The following is a 17,718-nucleotide window of genomic DNA, read 5'->3' on the forward strand; positions in this document are numbered from 1 at the left end:
ATTCTGGCAATGCAATGTATGTTTATTTGTTTGTAGGTATTTAACTTATTTAACCTGAGGAGAAAGAACAATATTACCTATCCTGTATGTACTGTCCTTTTCATCATTCTAGACTTTAGAAAAAAACAACTGCACTTTAAAATTCATGGGAAAAAAAATCCAGGCCATGGGAACCTGAAGAGAGAGCACAGAACATAGTAGCCTTTCAGCTTTATCCAGGTAGTATTTATTTACAATTTGGTATGCCCTCCTTTTTAGAAGAGAACTGTAAAATTCAAAGGGTTTCACAGTACTGAATTGATAGAAAATATCTGGGCTTCAGTCTGTGAATAAAGAAGTAAGATCAAGATTTGAAAGATGGCCATTATAATAATGGACTTCTATTAAACCATGTGTAGAATAAAGAATGCAAAATGATTCTTTCTTTCTTGAATCATCTTCAGTTTTTAAAATAGCTTCAGCCCCATCAGGGTATGTGTATTTTCTTCATGACAGCATATCCAAGTACATAAAGGACAAGAGGGTGAATGAAGGCATCAACCTGGATTTACCAAGGCTAATTTGTAGCTGGCTAACCTGTCTGCCATCTGTGAGAGGAACATAAGTCAACAATGTCTTGCAGCAGAGAAGGTCAACAGAAAACATGGCCAGCAAGTTGAGGGAAGTACCTATTCACCTCTGTTCAAAGACTTGTACAGTTTTAGACTTCATTATAGGAGATATAAACCAACTGGGGAAAATCCAGAAGAGAGAAACACAGCAAGATCATTAAGAAGCTGGAGCACTGACATATGAGAAGTTGAAAGAGCTGTTTGTTCAGACAGAAGAAAAGAGCACTAAAAAGGATCTCATTAAGGTGTTCTCAACTAAACTACTTCTTTTGGTGTTAAAAAGGGACCCAGTCTTATCACATGTGCACAGCAAGGGGAAAATGGGGGCAGATACAAAATGCAACAAGGAAATTTATGTTGGGTATTACAGATAAAAATCACAGTTAGGGTAATCAAGCTCTGCAAAAGATTGGCAAGAGAGGTGGTGTAATAGCCATGACTGAAGAGACTTAAAATTTGACTGCACAATTTCCCAAGCGAACTGAACTAACCTCAAAATTAGCTCCAGCTTTGAAATTTTTGTATCTCAGAGAAAGTGGTTGAATGAGATGATTCCAAAAGTCCATTTCATATATTCTGAAAGTCTGCACAGTTAAATTCTCACCATAAGCATTCTGTCTTTTCTGGCAACAATATCCACAGCTACAAGTTCTTCTGGTGCTGAAGCTTGGTCAAAGAATTGATGGTGATCAATCATGTTCACTACTTGCTACTGTTACTTAGATTTTTAAGCAGTGAGACTGTTGGACAAGAGTCATTTTCTCCTCCCTTTCTCTTTGATAATATTATTTTCTCATTGACTAATTTAAGGTGTACTAATTTAGTAAATCTCCTTATTTGTTACTTTCTTCATTAAGAGTTGATAGAGATGATTGCATGTTCCCTTTGTTTTCCACTGCAGTCTGTCATTGTTAAAGGTGGCATTCTTCACAAACAACTTCATGGTAAAGTAGTTCTGGTACCTAGAAGTTCCTTCAGCCTCTGAAAATTAGACGGTTATCTTTTATTGGGATAGAATTTCTGTTGTCCTAGTCAGTCCATTATCTACATTGTCACAAACACTCTGAAAAGATGAAATTGTTCAAATTGTCTTGCTATCTGGACCACAAACATTTAGATTTTTTTAGGAGAAAAGAAATAGGTATGTTGCAAGTTTTTTTTGGTAGTTGCGTATTGTGGTGTTTGGTACAAGTCATTTGATCAGCTTTTGATCAGTCTCATTGTTCCTTTCCTAGTAGTTAATGGAGGACTTTGTGGCAGTACTGAATGCAGTTCAATGTATCTTCTACATGCCTCTCTAGGACTTCCAAAAGCAGAGATGTTATTAATACTTCCTAGCTCCAAGTTTCTTAGGAAGTGTGTGTAGAATGGAATGTGAGGTGCACTTGCCTTACATGTGTTAGAAAGGAAAAAACCTGGTTGGTTTGGATTGACTGGGTATATTTACTCCATCACAATAATAAGTGAGTTACCCTTGATGCAATCTGCTTACTGGTGTCTAGATTAACTTTTTAGATGAAGCTCTGTATAGTTGAAGAGGAGAATTTGAATTCTCTCTATTTGAAGACAAAAAAATTACAGATGAGTTTTCTATTTTATGTACTTTCACGCATGACATCAAGAGGTGGACCTCTCAGTAAAAAAATTAATATATCTTCATGTAAAATTAATGTGTATCACAGAAGAGTTGATGCTGGAGGGGACCTTAGGAGATCATCTGCAGAGGTCAGGTAGAAGAGGTTGCCCAGTCAGATCGTGAGTACCTCAAGGAATGGACACACTGCGTCTTGGCCCATCCCACTCAAGTGTTCCATAATCTTTACAATAAAAAAGCATTTTCTTATTTCCAGATGGAATTTAATGTGTTGAACTTCATGTCTGTTGCCTCATGTCCTGCCACAGGGCACTACTGAGAAGAGTTTGGCTATGTCTTCTCTACATCCTCCCACTGTATATTTACTGTGAGATCCTCCCCAAGCCTTCTCTAGCCTAAACAGTGCTACAAGACTCAGCTTCTACTGTTAAAAGATACTACAGTCCCTTTGTTTTGGAAGCTAAAAGTTTTTTTCTTTCAGTAACAATTGTGAAATAATTATGCTGATAGTTTGGACTGAAGTTTGTCAAATGTTTTTATTTTGATTTTTTAATCCTGAAAATACAGCTTTATTTAAAGAAACTTTATCCCCTTACATAAAAAGAATTCAGAAAAATATCAGGAGAAAAAAACCCACCATTTTATCCATGTATTATACAGCTATAACTTCCCCTCATTTTATGTTTTCATCTAAACTACAGGAATAAAGAAATAGCAATAGAACCAATAAAAACAGAATCAAATGCTGTTGGAAACACTTAAAACATTGGGAATTGCTGTTCTTTTATTGCCTGAATTATTGACAAAGTAACTGCTCTCATTCGACTTCAAAATATTTTATGCATAATTTATGTTTTATAGTATAGTACCAACTGTTGTAGTGAAACCTAATTTTATGTTGCTGTCTTTACAATGCTGAAATATTGATGATTTGATAGTAACTATGTTGAATTTGGTATAATGTCCTATTCACTCAATGCTTAGGTTGTTTTCAGGGTAGAAAGACTAATCGGTCACCTTTGTAAGGGTAAAATCCACAAATTGTCTTCTGGAGAATATGAAACTTTCTTCCTCAGATAGGTTACAAATATGAGTTCTGCTTGATGTAGCTCAATTTCTAAGTGTGAAAATAGTTTCCAAAGAATGGAAATGGCCTTGGGAAGAAGTGAATAATCATAGTATATGCATATACTTCTTTATGAAACCCTCCACAGTGTGTGGAGGAACATTTAGAAATTGAGTTTATTCTGTATTTGCAGATGCCTGTCTTTGCTTATTGCAATACCCATATTTAAAATTAAGTTAAATTTAAAATAAAGTTACATTTTACTGTGTGCTAAGGAGATAGATAGTTTCTAATTGTGGATTATATACATATGGATTATTGTTCCTCTTTTATATTTCATTTGAGATCCATGGGTTGAGGTCTAAGTTTAGAACTGTGTGCTCCTTTTATTTCATAGTGAACCACATCACTAGAAATATGAATAAAAAAATGAAGAATAAAAAAATAATATTACTTTTATAGTATAACTATCTTGAGTACTTCTTCTTATTTTTAATCTTGTGGTTGACTGCAAGTTTGTGGTTGATTGATTTCTGCACACATAAGACGATGCAGCTGAAATTAAAACTCCTTGATTTCCAGTGTCTATAATTTACTTCATCCAGCATGTACAAGTGTAAAGAAGGTAGGAGAGCCTGCTACCAAATCTTTCTGATGTTTTAATGGCTATAATTGCAGGATGCAACTGGTAGGAGCTCAATTCAAATGAACTGAATTTTGATTTCTTTCCTCCTTTTTATTTTATACATTTTATTTATAATACACAATATTAATTGTATTTTGTTTTTATAGGTGTTTTAGTTTGTACTGGCATTGGTTAAAACATCTTCTTGAGTCTCTCCTCCCAGCCCCATAGCTGTACCATTCCAATTTTCCTTCAACTTTTTGTGACTGTGGCCAAGAAATGAGTTTCTTTTTTATTGCATAAGAAACCAACGGTAAACCAGCTACATTAAAGTTTGAAAGAAAAAGAGGTCCATCTTGAGCTTGAAGAATAGTTCAAATTATAAAATTCAGTCCTATTTTATCTTTAAATCAACAAGGGTCATTTGTGTCTCTTTGTTAAATAGTTTTTTTCCATTGTGTGATTTATCTGTGGGAAATTTAACTTGAAATTGATTATTAATAATTCCCAGTATATAGACCTGTAGTTTGGACTTTTTGTGACTCCAAGTATCTTCTGTTACAGTTTTCCATGCTCAGGTGGACTAGAGCACATTTTTAATTTCACTGTAATGATTAGGTGTGGAAATGGACCTGTGCCACCATGTGATCCATAAACAAAGTGATACAAAATTCTCTCTGCCATACTGGAAGCTGGCTAATCTTTCAGATCAGTATATACAGTCAAAGATTTCAATTCCTAGAAGCTCTCAATACATTAGCAAGCAATTTGACCTACTGTAGGCTTGTGAACTGTGAGTAGGAGATGTAAGACAGCATTCTGTAGTTTGATTTTATTACCTCACCCTTCCAGAAGCTGAAACTTTGTCACAGAGATCAATTGAATGTGTCTCCTACCTTGCTTCAACTATGATGAGGCATTGCAGTTCCTTTCTTCTCTGTTTAATTTTCCTGATTTATACTTTCCTTTGTTTTTCATTTTTGAGAGATTTTCAGAGGTAGTATGACAGACTGGCACTATGGAAGTTCCTTGTTCCAGCTTATTCTTCATCATGGGTATGGATATCCAACTCTCAATTTCATCCTTGACCTGATCTCACAAGACAGAAACTTGTTCTTTTTTCTGGAGAGACTGTTTAATTAATTATGGAAAATAATATCTGTGAAAAGTGGGACAATTTTCCAATATTTAACTAGGTCCCTCTCACCTAAAAAGGCTTCTTTTTCCTTGATTTGTGATGACTGGGAAGTGAGAAGTGAGAAATGTGTCAGTTCAGTAAGGCTTTGGCTGTCTTTAATTTAAACTTGTATTGTATTGGTGGGATTAATAGTTTTTTTCCTACCCAGTCACTTGTGGCTTCCTTCTGTAGAATATGAAGTTTCTTCCAGAGTCCCTGTTTATAAAACTTAAATGTAGGCATTTTCGGTGTGAAGGATTTTCATACCTATGCCTTTGATTTTTTGAACCGAAAAAAAGACTGCTTTTTTGTTAAGTGTTTTTTCTGCTAAAAAGTTGAAGAGATTTGTTCTGCTATAGCCATTAGCAATATTTTCATAGAATAAGGTGAGTCTGAGTCCATTGTGGATTCCTTTCTTAAAGGAATTTTGCCAGAATGAGACTCCTAGACTGCCTTGCAGGTGTACTGTGCAGTTATGGATGTGCTGCTAGGAATTTCCATCAATATGAATGTACATGTGAAGGAAGAGAAAAGAAGAAAAGAAGTTAACATCAGTGGTGTATTGTTTGAGATATTCACATCTACAACTTTTCTCCCCCTTATCCTCTATGCTGGTGTCAAGCAGTCAAGCAATGAGCTAAAAAAGGGATTTGGGTCAGTGTACCACAACTTGTCCCTTCTATGCCCTTTGCTGGGAGAATCAAAGGCATAAAGCAGAAACATGAACCGTGGGCCAGAGGCTCATCATGATCTGTCTGGACCCAAACTCAAAACAGTGGTGCTCTTGCATCCTCTAAGCTGATAAATGCTGCTAGTGAATGACAGGCTTCCGCGAAATTTGTGACAGGAATGTGAGGCTGCATCTAACTTCAGCATGCCAGGGAACATTCCTGGATACTGGAAGGTGCCATGTGGCATTCTCCCAAGGAAAGAGCTACCAAGCAGAGCTGAAGAATTAGTATGTGCCTAGGGCCTGATAGACAATCTGGATGCAGCTATCCTGTTTAGAAGGTTTGAGTAGTGTAGGTGTGGAGCATTCTATGCCAGTATGACCTTAGTGCCAGAAAATAGTTCCAAACATGTTTCGTTTACTATTGGTGATGCAGCCTGAGTTCCTAAATGGTTCAGAGCTGAAGTGACAAGAGAACTGACATGGTATTCAGGGTCTGGCAGAATGGGGAGTCCTAACCTGCATACAACCCTTGACATATTTTCTGGGAGCTAAGCAGAGCCAGATAGTTTTAATGATATTGATTGTGCTTTGATCTCAATAGTATATAAACATTCTAGATCCCAGACTGTCCGCTGCTATTTTGTAAATGAGGACTGAAGCAATTGTGCCTCTGTGACATGGAAGAGAAGTACATAAAACTCTACTGCCTAAAAATTATTATCTGGAGAATCTGTTAGGGATTTTAGGTTGTTCAGAGTGACTCATTGATGTGGGAAAGCCAAAAACCAGTTTCTGTTTGTAAAATTAAAAATACAGTCCTGTACCAATTTACCTCTATGTGAAGATTTTTGTAACTGTCATAGCTACAAAACTGAAGCTGTAAAATTCATCTTGCCATTCAAAAAAACCTCCAAGCTGTTGTGAAATTATTTCATACCCTAGTCTGCTCCTAAAGTTTTGTCTTCTATGTGGCAGAACTATATCATCAACTATGTTAAAATTTGTATTTCATGTAATGAGAATCTATTCCTTTATTGGTTGGACTGTTAAAGTTTTATATTTTACAAAAAAAAAGTTTTGTTTCTGTTTTGTTTACTGTAGATTTGGTTTAGTTTTTGAATTTCTGCAACCATGAATTGCATCCTGGTATTCTGTTTCCATGCCCAAGGAGAAATTAACCTTCCAGCTTTGATTATGCTTTTAGAGAAAATATTTACAAATTCTCTGTGCATTCAGTCTACTCTGAACTGGCATGATCAAAGTCTGTATGGAATCATGGCTGTATGGAATCTTTATGCTAATAATGTACCCCAAATTAATCCAGTGTCTCCCTTATCAGTATTATAGGAGTAATGCTGTGCTGTGTGTCTTTCTTCAAATCACGTGCTGTGCAGGTCTTTCATATAAACTTAGGTTGAGCTCTCATGCCTTTTAAGATGCCAAGTTCCTTCAGATCACTTTGCACTCTTTTCAGGTGGCTTCTTGAAAATCCAGGAGATAGTTATTCCAGTAACTAGATGGTTTTTAAACATTTACCTTCTACTACAACCCCCTCACCCTAGGAGAGAAAAGTTCCTTGAATTTTGCTAACTTAAGCTGTCAGACACATCTATATGAGCTTCCTTGCCTGTGTGGTGGGACCATGGGGAGCCAGCCCTGAACTACCATCTAGCTGGGTCTTGGCCACTTCTTAAATTTAATTCCACTGTAAGGATATATATATATATATGAATTTTCTAGTGTGACTCCAAATATGACAAGTGTAGTTTTGGTCAGTACTTCAGCACATGGGGGAAAATGTCCCTCTTCTTACTCCTAGAAATCCAATTGTGCTCCCTTTGGTGAAATGATGGCTTCATCTGAATAATTTTACTGCCAAGATTGAACTAACAGTCAAATCTACCTGTTTATGTGACCTTAGAATGAGGTATAGTAAAAGAGCTTTCTTTCCAAGATTAAAGATTGTTGAAATTTAAAGTGAATTGAGAATCAGATAAATTCAGCTGGAGTCTGTTTTTCAGGGTGTTTTGTGTCTGGATTCTTTTAAGAGTTAATGCTATTTAGCTTCTAGAGAACCTAGTCCATGTATATGTCAGAGACCTTCTCATCTCCATAATTTTCGAAAAACCTACGGCTTTCTGGCAATTTCACAAACAAGGATCCCTTCCTCTCTGCAAATGTATGACCTTTAATAGAAAAAAAAGAGAGAGATTTATATATATAATAAAGGAAAGTAGGATGGAATCTACCATCTACACATGCATTTCATAACCTTTTTTGGTGTATCATTTCCCTTCTTTTTGTTATAGGCCAGTCTAGCCTTGCATGATACATTTAGTTTAGTACCTAAGGTATTTAGTTGGGCATTGTTTTTTTTTTTTTTTTCCTGCTCAATTATATAAAGATTTAGGAACATTATTTGGATTAAACACAGCTGAAAAAATCACAGTAATTGTTCCATGAGTCCTTCAGGTACCATAGTGCTGATAGTAAATTAGAGAGAGAGATGTGATGAATCATTTTGCATGGTGTCTTATTGTGGAACTGGGATCTCTCCTTCAATGTTTTTTGTTTTTTTTTTAAATCTATGATATTAGGAAGAATATTTGCAGACAAATTTGGGTTCTCTAGATATCTCTTGCCAAACAAAAAATTCAGAAAGGACATTAAATTATTCCTGTTGTGGCTGAGTCTTTTTATATATTTTACAAAAAGATATTTGCCAAAACAGATTTTGTGAAGTATCCTATCAGTTCAATTTAAAGGAGCAGAAAGATGCTGAAAAGATTATTCTGAAAGATTATTCTTTAAATACCTTCCCCCACATTTAGCATTTTTATTTTGATATTGTTGAAAAGTTCATGATCCAGAGAGCTGCAATTCTATGGAGCACTTGCAATACTTTTGGAGTAGGTCTCAGGTTCATTTTCTGGAAAACATTCCACCGTAAAACTATTTGAGGTACAAAGAATATTTCTTTCTTGATGTGCAATTGGTTTTTGGAAAATTAAAAAACACCGTGTTGACTTTAGTTACATCTGGAAATAAGTGATGGGTTATTGCTCTTTTTAAGCTTTTTGAGAGTCTACATCAGCCAAATCTTCCTTTATGGTAGAAGCTTCTGTGTCACTTAAACCTCTTAGTTTTGGATTTCATTTCTACATTTGATAAGGCTTTTAAATAGAGTAGAAACAATAACTCCTAATGGATTTAAATAGGGAATTCTAACATAAATAGACTGAAAATTTACTGAATAATTTTACAATAATTACATTTTGCCTTCTAAGTTGTGCGTCATAAATGATTTTGTTCAATGGAAAGCATCATGCTGGATTAATTGATATTTTCCAAGTGACCCAAATGATTGCTAGCATATCTTACCAAATACTTTATCAGTCATGTGATGCATATGACCTTTGTAGTTATTTCAGTAACAGTGTTCAGGAAATTTTAAGTGGTGACATTGTTGTTACATATCCAAAAGCTTTGGAAGACCTTTGTAGTATGTCACTGTGAAACTTCAGTCTCTATTAAAAGTATGTTATTTGTCTTTGTGAAAGTAATTTTGTGGTTATAAAAGTATTTCTAGTCATGATCATAGTAATGCTTTGGATGCTGCTGAGGTAATTCTGACCTCTGTTGGCAAAGCACAGCAAATGAAATGTGTGCTGAGTAGAATCCTTCTGTTTTGATATTATTTATTTCAAATATGACATGTTGCTGAGAAAAGAAATTAAGGAATTAATTCTATATTTTTATTATTGGAAATTTTTTTCTGTCCTACTGTTCCAGTTAGCTAGAGCATAGCTAACTAAGATAGGATAGAGAATTTATGCTTAAGCTGTTCTTAGTTAATAACATTATCTGATTTGGTAATTTTGTATCATGCAATTGTTTCATCCAATATTATTCTTATTCAGATTGTCTATGCTATGCCAAAAAACATTTGAACATTTCACATTATAATAGCTCTATGTGTTAAAGATTAGATGTTACAATGATTCCATTTGAGGTTTGGAGTATGTCTGATAAAGACCTATCTACAAGGCTCTGAAAAAACTTGATCAGTGGATTGGTTTTGCCCAGCTGTACTTAATACAGTAGCTAATTTCACCCTGATTGACTTCCTTATTTAACTTGATAATCAATTTAAGAGAAGAAAGGAATGTTGATGTAATCTGAACATTCTATGTAGTGACTACCATTTCTATAATGTATTTGTCCTATCTATATTTTGTATGTCTTTCCTAAGCTGTGTCCTTGTTAACGAAGTTAAATAAAGCTGATGGAAAGAATGAGAGTTGGATGGAGGCAGTCAACATGCAGATACTCCATGGTAGCATTCTAGCAAATGCAATAAGAGCACCTCTGATTTGAAATGATGTTTCTCCAAAGAACAGGCTCAAATTGTTTAATATTTATGTTACTAAATATAAACATAATGTTTACATTATACAGTTCAGCATTATAAATTCACCCCTTTAGGACAACAGGAAAGAGTTTTAGTGTTCTTTTGCATTCATTTTGATCAAGGTTACTTTCAATTACCATATATCTTGTAAAAATGTACTGTTGCACACTTCTGATGTCCTCTGCCTTGCTTATTGTCTGCTTAGGTTCATGGAGTCTAAATAACTGAGGAAATATTCTACTGGAAATTGCAAATGTTATGCATGTATTCTACATATGTTATAGGTCATTGATAGACGTCAAGAGCCTTAATATCTCAGGATTCATATTTTGGAAGTGAGTTCCTGGAGCTGTAGTCTTTCGCAGTTCTGAGTTTAGGCTAAGGTTATGGCAGGTTGTCCAAAAAGGCTGGACATTATTACTGCTGTTATGAGATGAAGATATGGAAGCTTTGAATTGAGAATATGGGAAATCGTGTGGATAACATTTAATACCATGTGGATGCAAACACAAGAAGTGAGACTCTCACATCTGTTACATTTCCATATGTTAAGATAATGAGGGATTGATTACATTGATGCAGGGATTAATGTTGCTATAGTTTGAATCTCATTTTCAAATCTCAGCATAAATTGAGAATGAGGCATGAGGTGGCCTTCAGGAAACAAGAGGAAATGGAATCATGCATTTTTTCTTGGTTCTATTTTGCTTGTGTCTGAAAGAATTATTCTACTTTTGAGGAAACCCAGATGAGGAAGGACAAGGTATTAAAGCCAGCTGAATTGCAGACTATATATAGCACGCTCTGTTCTGTGTGTCCTAGAGCTATAACAGAGTCTCATCTCAGGTTGGTTTCTAAGATGAACAATCTTTAGTACAGGATTGAGGTCACAAATCTAACAGCATCCATATTCAAAAATCTTTGATGCAAATTGTTACTCTTCCCAGTGCTGCTTCCAGTGCCAGAGCTTCAGGAATTTTTATTCCACTTAAACAAATGTCAGTAAGTGTTCCAGGATGCATAATTAATCATTTACAGGTTTTAAAATCTCCTTTTCTAGTAAATATTGACTTTGCCTCTCTGTGATAAGAATGTGTTTAAAATTGCAAACAACATGAATTTATGCTGGATGGGTATACTGTGTTAGATCTCCAAAAATGAATTGTGGAAAAAAGTCTCTTTTCTTACTAAAGATTCAAGGTCAGATGAATTAGGAAAAAGAATGGCTAAGGGAATATCTTTCCTAATAAAATATGTTATCATATCTGCATTCTTGAGAGAAAGATAAATATGACTTTGCTTCAGTTTATTTCTGATAAAAGTAATATTAGAGTGACTTTTAAAAATTTTTATTTTAATGTCAGCTATTTTTTGTAAAAGAAGGAGTCAGAATGGTCTTTCTGAGAATGTGCTCTGCTTTTCAAAAGAAAATAATGATGTATATACTGTACCTCAGCATTCAAGGGTATATTCATATAAGTGTATGGAATCTAAAAATCATAGAATAAGCTGAGTTGGAAGGGACCCATAAGGGTCACCAAAGTCCAACTCCTGGCCCTGCACAGCACCATCCCCAGGAGTCACACCCTGTGCCTGAGAGCATTGTCCAAATGTTCCCTGAGCTCTGGCAGGCTGGTGCTGTGACCACTTCCCTGGGGAGCCTGTTCCAGTGCCCAAACACCCTCTGGGTGAAGAACTGTTTTCTAATACCCAACCTAAACCTGCCCTGACACAACTTCAGGTCATTCCCTTGTGTCCTGTCACTGGTCACCACAGAGAAGACATCAGTGTCTGCACCTCCTCTTCCCATCATGATGAAGTTGTAAATGCAATGAGATCTCTCCTCAGGTCTCCTCCAGGCTGAACAGACCAAGTGACCTCAGCTGCTCCTCATACAGCTTCCCCTCAAGGCCTTTCACCATCTTTGTAACTCTCCTTTGGTTGCTCTCTAACAGTTTTATATCATTCTTACATTGTGGCAACCAAAGCTGCACACAGCACTCGAGGTGAGGCCGCACTAATGCAGAGTAGAATGGGACAATCCCCTCCCTCAACCAACTGATGAGTGTTTGATATACTTAGAATCATGTGATATGCAAGGGCTTTCACAACCACCCAGAAGACTGATTTCTGTTGTGCTTATAGAAAAATAATTATTGTTTATGTAATTTCACTAAGTATTAGTTATGTGAAAAGAGTTGAAAGAACCCAGCATTTATTTATGGAGGGAGTTTAATATATGAATGTACCCATAAGTATTGTATTCACACTGAAAAAAGATATAGCCACAGCAATTAGCCTTTCTCAATTATATGGCCTAATAGTAAATAACACAGTGAGCTGTGTTCCTGGTTAATCTTGATCAATCTATAGATCTTATACAAAGTACATAGGTCTGATTCATAACAAATACATAGAACCAAACTACCTCATACATGTTAGGGAGCCCAAACTCGTGATACAATGAGTGTGGAGTTGTTCTTCATAGGAACATTTAACTGATGCACTGATCTTCAGCATTAGCCATGTAGTATTCTTTCAGATTGCTCAGATCACCTAAGATCATACATACCATTGGCAATGGTTTTAGAACATGATTCACATTGCTTAAACATGAATGATTTTACTTATTAAAGTACTGCCTGCTGATCTGGTTTTGGATGTGTATTTTCATAATTTAGTACTTGTTCTTACAGCATTCTTCTGCAGGATGATGCTAAATGAGAGGTAATGTTTTTTCCTGTCAGAATGACTGGATTTTCAAGGTCAGAACCCTGGATTAAATCCAAAGATCTGTCTGACTCATCACTGACAAGCTGGAGTTACTATGGTTCTCTGTGGACTAAGCAAAACCCCAGCTTGTCCCTATAGACAACTGGAACACAGAGGAACCCTTATGTCATAACTGATGAATGCTTTCTCTCTTTTAACTACTCCAGGCAAATTGGTCTTGACTGTAAAAGCTAACCAGTACTAGTCAGGAACATTTTGCTTTCTGATTATAGCCACAGTTATGCAGTATACTCAGCCAGTGTACTTCTAGATGAGTAGTCCATAAGGAATGATGAAGCCAGACTGGTTAGATAAAGGTCAAATGCAAAGTTACTTTATATATGACAGATTTTTAAAATAAAGCATAACTGATTTCCTGTTATTTGTGTGACATCATCCTGAAGTCAATGTGTTTCTCCTTTTAGTTTTTGCATTTTAACTGATTTTTACAACATTTAAAGTGATGTAACTATTAAGACTATCAGGATACCCTGATAGTCTACATAAAACTACATACCCTCAAGGGAAATTGATTGCAGCTTCAAGTAAACAGAGTTCTAACTCAGTTAAAATAGATCATGTGACTTCTCTTCAGGTTTAGTGTATTTAGATTTTACCATACTGAGTAAAATAATTTACTCATTTACTCATAATAATGAGTAAATAATTTACTCATTTAATTGGAGAGACTGAGTGCTCATCAATATGTTTTTCTAGGTGGATTCTTTCCCAAACTGAGCATACCTAAATTTGCATGTAGTTACACAAGCACAGACTGTCTAATCTGAAGAGTCGTAGGACATGCCTCCCAGTAGTCATGTCAACCGTACAAGACCACTGGTTTCTCTAGTATTTTTAATATAGATGTCTTAACTTCAGAGACATACAGCCACACAACTGGCTCCCAGACTACTTCACCTACTTTGCTGACTGGTCCAGCTTGGTCTTTATTAGCAATCACACACTGTCTCACACACCCACACTACAGCTGCAGCCTCTGATCGAAGGTCTCCCTCCAGTTTCTGGTATGGAGACCTTCATTTGCTCCATTTCCTGGCCAGACTGACATATATTCTCACTAACCCATCATCTGACTCAGGTGCAGATAGTTTGGCCTTCATACATGCACACAGGATAGAGGCCCTTGCCCCGGGAAATAGAATCAGAATTTAGTAAGATTGAGTGCAGGACATGACCAACTTATTGTGCTGCAGAACCAACTATACAAAAGTGATCAACCATTTTTTTCCCCTTATCCCTCTATCTTCTCAAACTTGTTTCTCCCCAAATCACCTAAATCCATCCCTTTCCCTGCCTTTGGTTCCTCCCCTAAATATCCCATTGGAAATCCTACTCAATCCACATGTCCCGTAGCCCTAGACAGTGGTGTCTCTCAGCTTGAAGTGTTATCCAGCATTGTTATCCACATGTTGATATGTGTCACCCCTAGGCAGTGGGATGGAGGCTCTCACAGCACAGTTTTGGGAGGGGACCCCAGCGAGGTGTGTCTTTGCCTGCCGTGGTGCTGCTCTGCTCTGCTGGACTTACATGGATGGGCTTTTAATGCACTGCTGATGTTCTGTGATGAGCTCCAGAGTAGCGAGGCTAGGGCATTGCTTGATTCTCCAACTTTCTGTTGTCCCCTTGTGCTCCTTTGTGGATAAACAAGAGCTGTTTATCACATAACCTAACATGTGACTAAGAATTTGTATACTTTCCAATCATCTCAGTACTATTCCAACCTGTTCTTTGGGTACTTCACAATCGTAATGTCCTCATTTACAGGTTCTATAATTTCTCATCTCAGGAGTTCCTTTAAAATTGTTTCTTAAGTCCTAGCTCTTTCAAAATGCCCTTTTGTAAAACCTTTTTCTTTCAATTGCAGTTCTTTTATCCTGAGGTTATTCAAAGGATAAGGCCATATTCTCTCTCTGTAAGACTCATCGTGACTAAGTCTCTTCTGGATGTCCAGGCCTTTGGCATAGGTACACACACAGTTTGTGGTAATTGGGCGTGGGGCTGTGGCCAAGCCTCATCCCTAATGGGCTACAGCTGTGAAAAGCAGGTGAGCAGTATTGAAAGCAATGAGACATGGAGGTGTACGGAGCCTCATCCCCAATGGGCTGCAGCTGTGCAGGGCCGGTGAACAGCATTGAAGGTAATGAGACATGGAGTGCTGAGGTGCGCTGACCAATCACCAGAGGGAACACAAGGCACACAGGTGCAATGCATGAACAATGAGGGATATAAAAGGTAATGAGACATGGAGTACTGACTGCACTGACCAATCACCAGAGGGAACACAAGGCACACAGGTGCAATGCATGAACAATGAGGGATATAAAAGGTTGGGCTAAAGACTGAGAAGGGTAGATGCTTGTAGTCTTCTGGAGTGATATGATGTTTCTCTGTATGGGTAGATGCTTGAAGCCTTCTGATGAGGTATGATGTTACTCTGTGTGGGTTGAAGCCTTTTGATTTTGTATGGTGATACTCTGTGTACTGTATGTGCTGTGACACCTTGGTCTCTGTGTCTGGCTTTCTGCCTCTTCTCAGCAGCACACTGACTTTCAGTCATTTATAATTGACCTTTTTGTAGTCCTTTCCACTGGAGAAGTAATGGATGATAGGTTGGACTAATAATGGTATGAGTCTCATCATTCTTGAACCAAAAATACAGTTAGTGATAGCAAGAACGGTAGTCAGCAAGTATATGAGGTTATCTCTTGGACATTAGGCTATTTGCATAATTCTAAATGCTGCTGCCCTACTCCAAATTTTAGTCTTGGTAGATGTAGCCTGTTAAATCTATCAGTGTCCATTTAGCAATGTTTCTTCAAATAACTTGAAAAACAATAATCTTGTAAAAAATATCTAGTAAGATACTGTTTTCTGAGTCTTATGTTGTTGGACATAGTCCCATACTTCTATATTTTTTCTTAAATTACCCTTTTTACTTCCATGCTTGTGTTATCACTCTAAGTGTTGATCCTGCTGTTTGCCTATTTGGAAAAAGATATTTTTCTAACCGACTGTTGTAGCTAGGTTAAATATAGTAATGGCTAAAGGTTGTATACTGAAAATCAAACTCATAATATGTATTGCAATTGATATATCGAAAAGAAATTATAAATTGAAGAGACTCAGTATGGAAATAAGATCACAGTTGGGTGGAATCCTCGAGTTTTGCAGACTTGCACTAAGGCCAAGACTGTAAACGGATCCAGGTTAAAGAAAACAAGTGGAATAAACTTTGGAACCTGAACTTGAATAAAATCCTTAATCTCATGAATAGTTGATCTTAATTTTGTTTTATTATTTATATTGGGGCAACTAAAAAGCAGGAATCAAAGTGAAATTACCACATTCAAAATTGAAATGTGAAACTCTTTTTCAACTCATCTTCAGTCATGTGTTGTACTGATACAACAAAAGCACTAAATCAGAAAAAATATTATTTTAATTTGAGATTTTTAACTCAGTTGCTTCATGCAACAGGTTTTTTTGATACTGGAAAGAAAATTAAGGATGGTCTTACTCAAAATATCTTTTTTTTTTTATTTAATACCTATAACTGTGCCTGCTTGAAGTTAGTCTTAAAATACATTTTTCAATTTTTTTGCATGTACAGTTATTTATTAGGCTTTAAAATATGACTTTCTAAAAGGGTTTTATCTCCACTGCTATTAAAGGCAAATATTTAAATTTACTGTCTTTGAAGTAATTTGAAGATGTACATCAAATTCAGCAGAGACGTGTTCATAATAGGTAAAACCATACATGAAAAAGGAATGTATATTCTTATAGGACAGTATATTTGGCTGAACACTGGATTGCATCAAAGAGGAATCCATTGGAAAAAAATCACTGAAATGATACATTTGTATCTTTGATAAGTAACATTAATTTATATAGGTTAGAGCAAGAGTTGTCAATTTGGCATATTCGTGCATATAGTAGAGAATGGGAGCTATTTTTCTGCTGTTCACAATAAGTAACACTATTATTATATGTTTGAATGATGATACATATTACTGTGTAAAAGGTTGCATTTTTAAATTGTCTGTGCACTTTGTATAAACTGAGTGTACACAAATGAACATGTGTATGTAGGCAGAGCACTAATAAAGAGCCTGGCTGTGTGCTTAAAAAAACTTCAGTCAATGTGTTTCTGTCAGATTAACAAAGAGCGTGGAAAACTTGGAAGACTTCGGCTCAGAACAAGACAAATTCCTGTAATGTGTGTTTATTCTGTGGAACACAGCAACAGTAAGGGGCTGTGTAAATCTGAATTGCTTGATGTTTGCCATTGACATCAATGGAAAGAGAATGAAATTTAGAATGTCATGTCATCAGGCAGCTTTCTAAGGCTTTTAAAAATTATTTTTGTTTACCAAGAATATTTTCCTTTTGCCTCGGCAAAGCTACTATAGAAGGACCAGAAATATTATTGTGCTGTCATGAAATAGTATAATGATAATGGAATTATATACTGCAGATATATATAGAGAGAAGAAATGTGATTGAAAAACTAGGCATACCTTGTAAGCGTAGTTCTTGTACTGTTGGTGGAGAGTGTGTCTGTGTGATGATTAGCTGGAGAAAGCTCTTATTTCCTTGCTGTTCTGGTGTGTAACAGCAGCCACTTCACAATTATTTCTTTCCAAAAAGCATAGTTAAATAAGAAATCAATCAACTAACCATTTTTTATTTGTCACCTTCATGTTTCTTTTGAAATTCTACTCTTTATATGTAGCTACTTAAGCTCATTAAAAAAAACCCAGTAATT

The 17,718-nt window shown here is 36.1% G+C and overlaps 1 protein-coding gene across 8 annotated transcripts in view; it reads left to right on the forward strand.

The window, feature by feature from the left end:
* Nucleotides 1-17,718, forward strand: part of ANKS1B (ankyrin repeat and sterile alpha motif domain containing 1B) — a 401,048-nt gene that overhangs the window by 24,614 nt on the left and 358,716 nt on the right. The gene's annotated exons all lie outside the window — the stretch shown is intronic.

Source organism: Anomalospiza imberbis, chromosome 5 (assembly GCF_031753505.1).
Source record: "Anomalospiza imberbis isolate Cuckoo-Finch-1a 21T00152 chromosome 5, ASM3175350v1, whole genome shotgun sequence".
NCBI lineage: Eukaryota > Metazoa > Chordata > Aves > Passeriformes > Viduidae > Anomalospiza > Anomalospiza imberbis.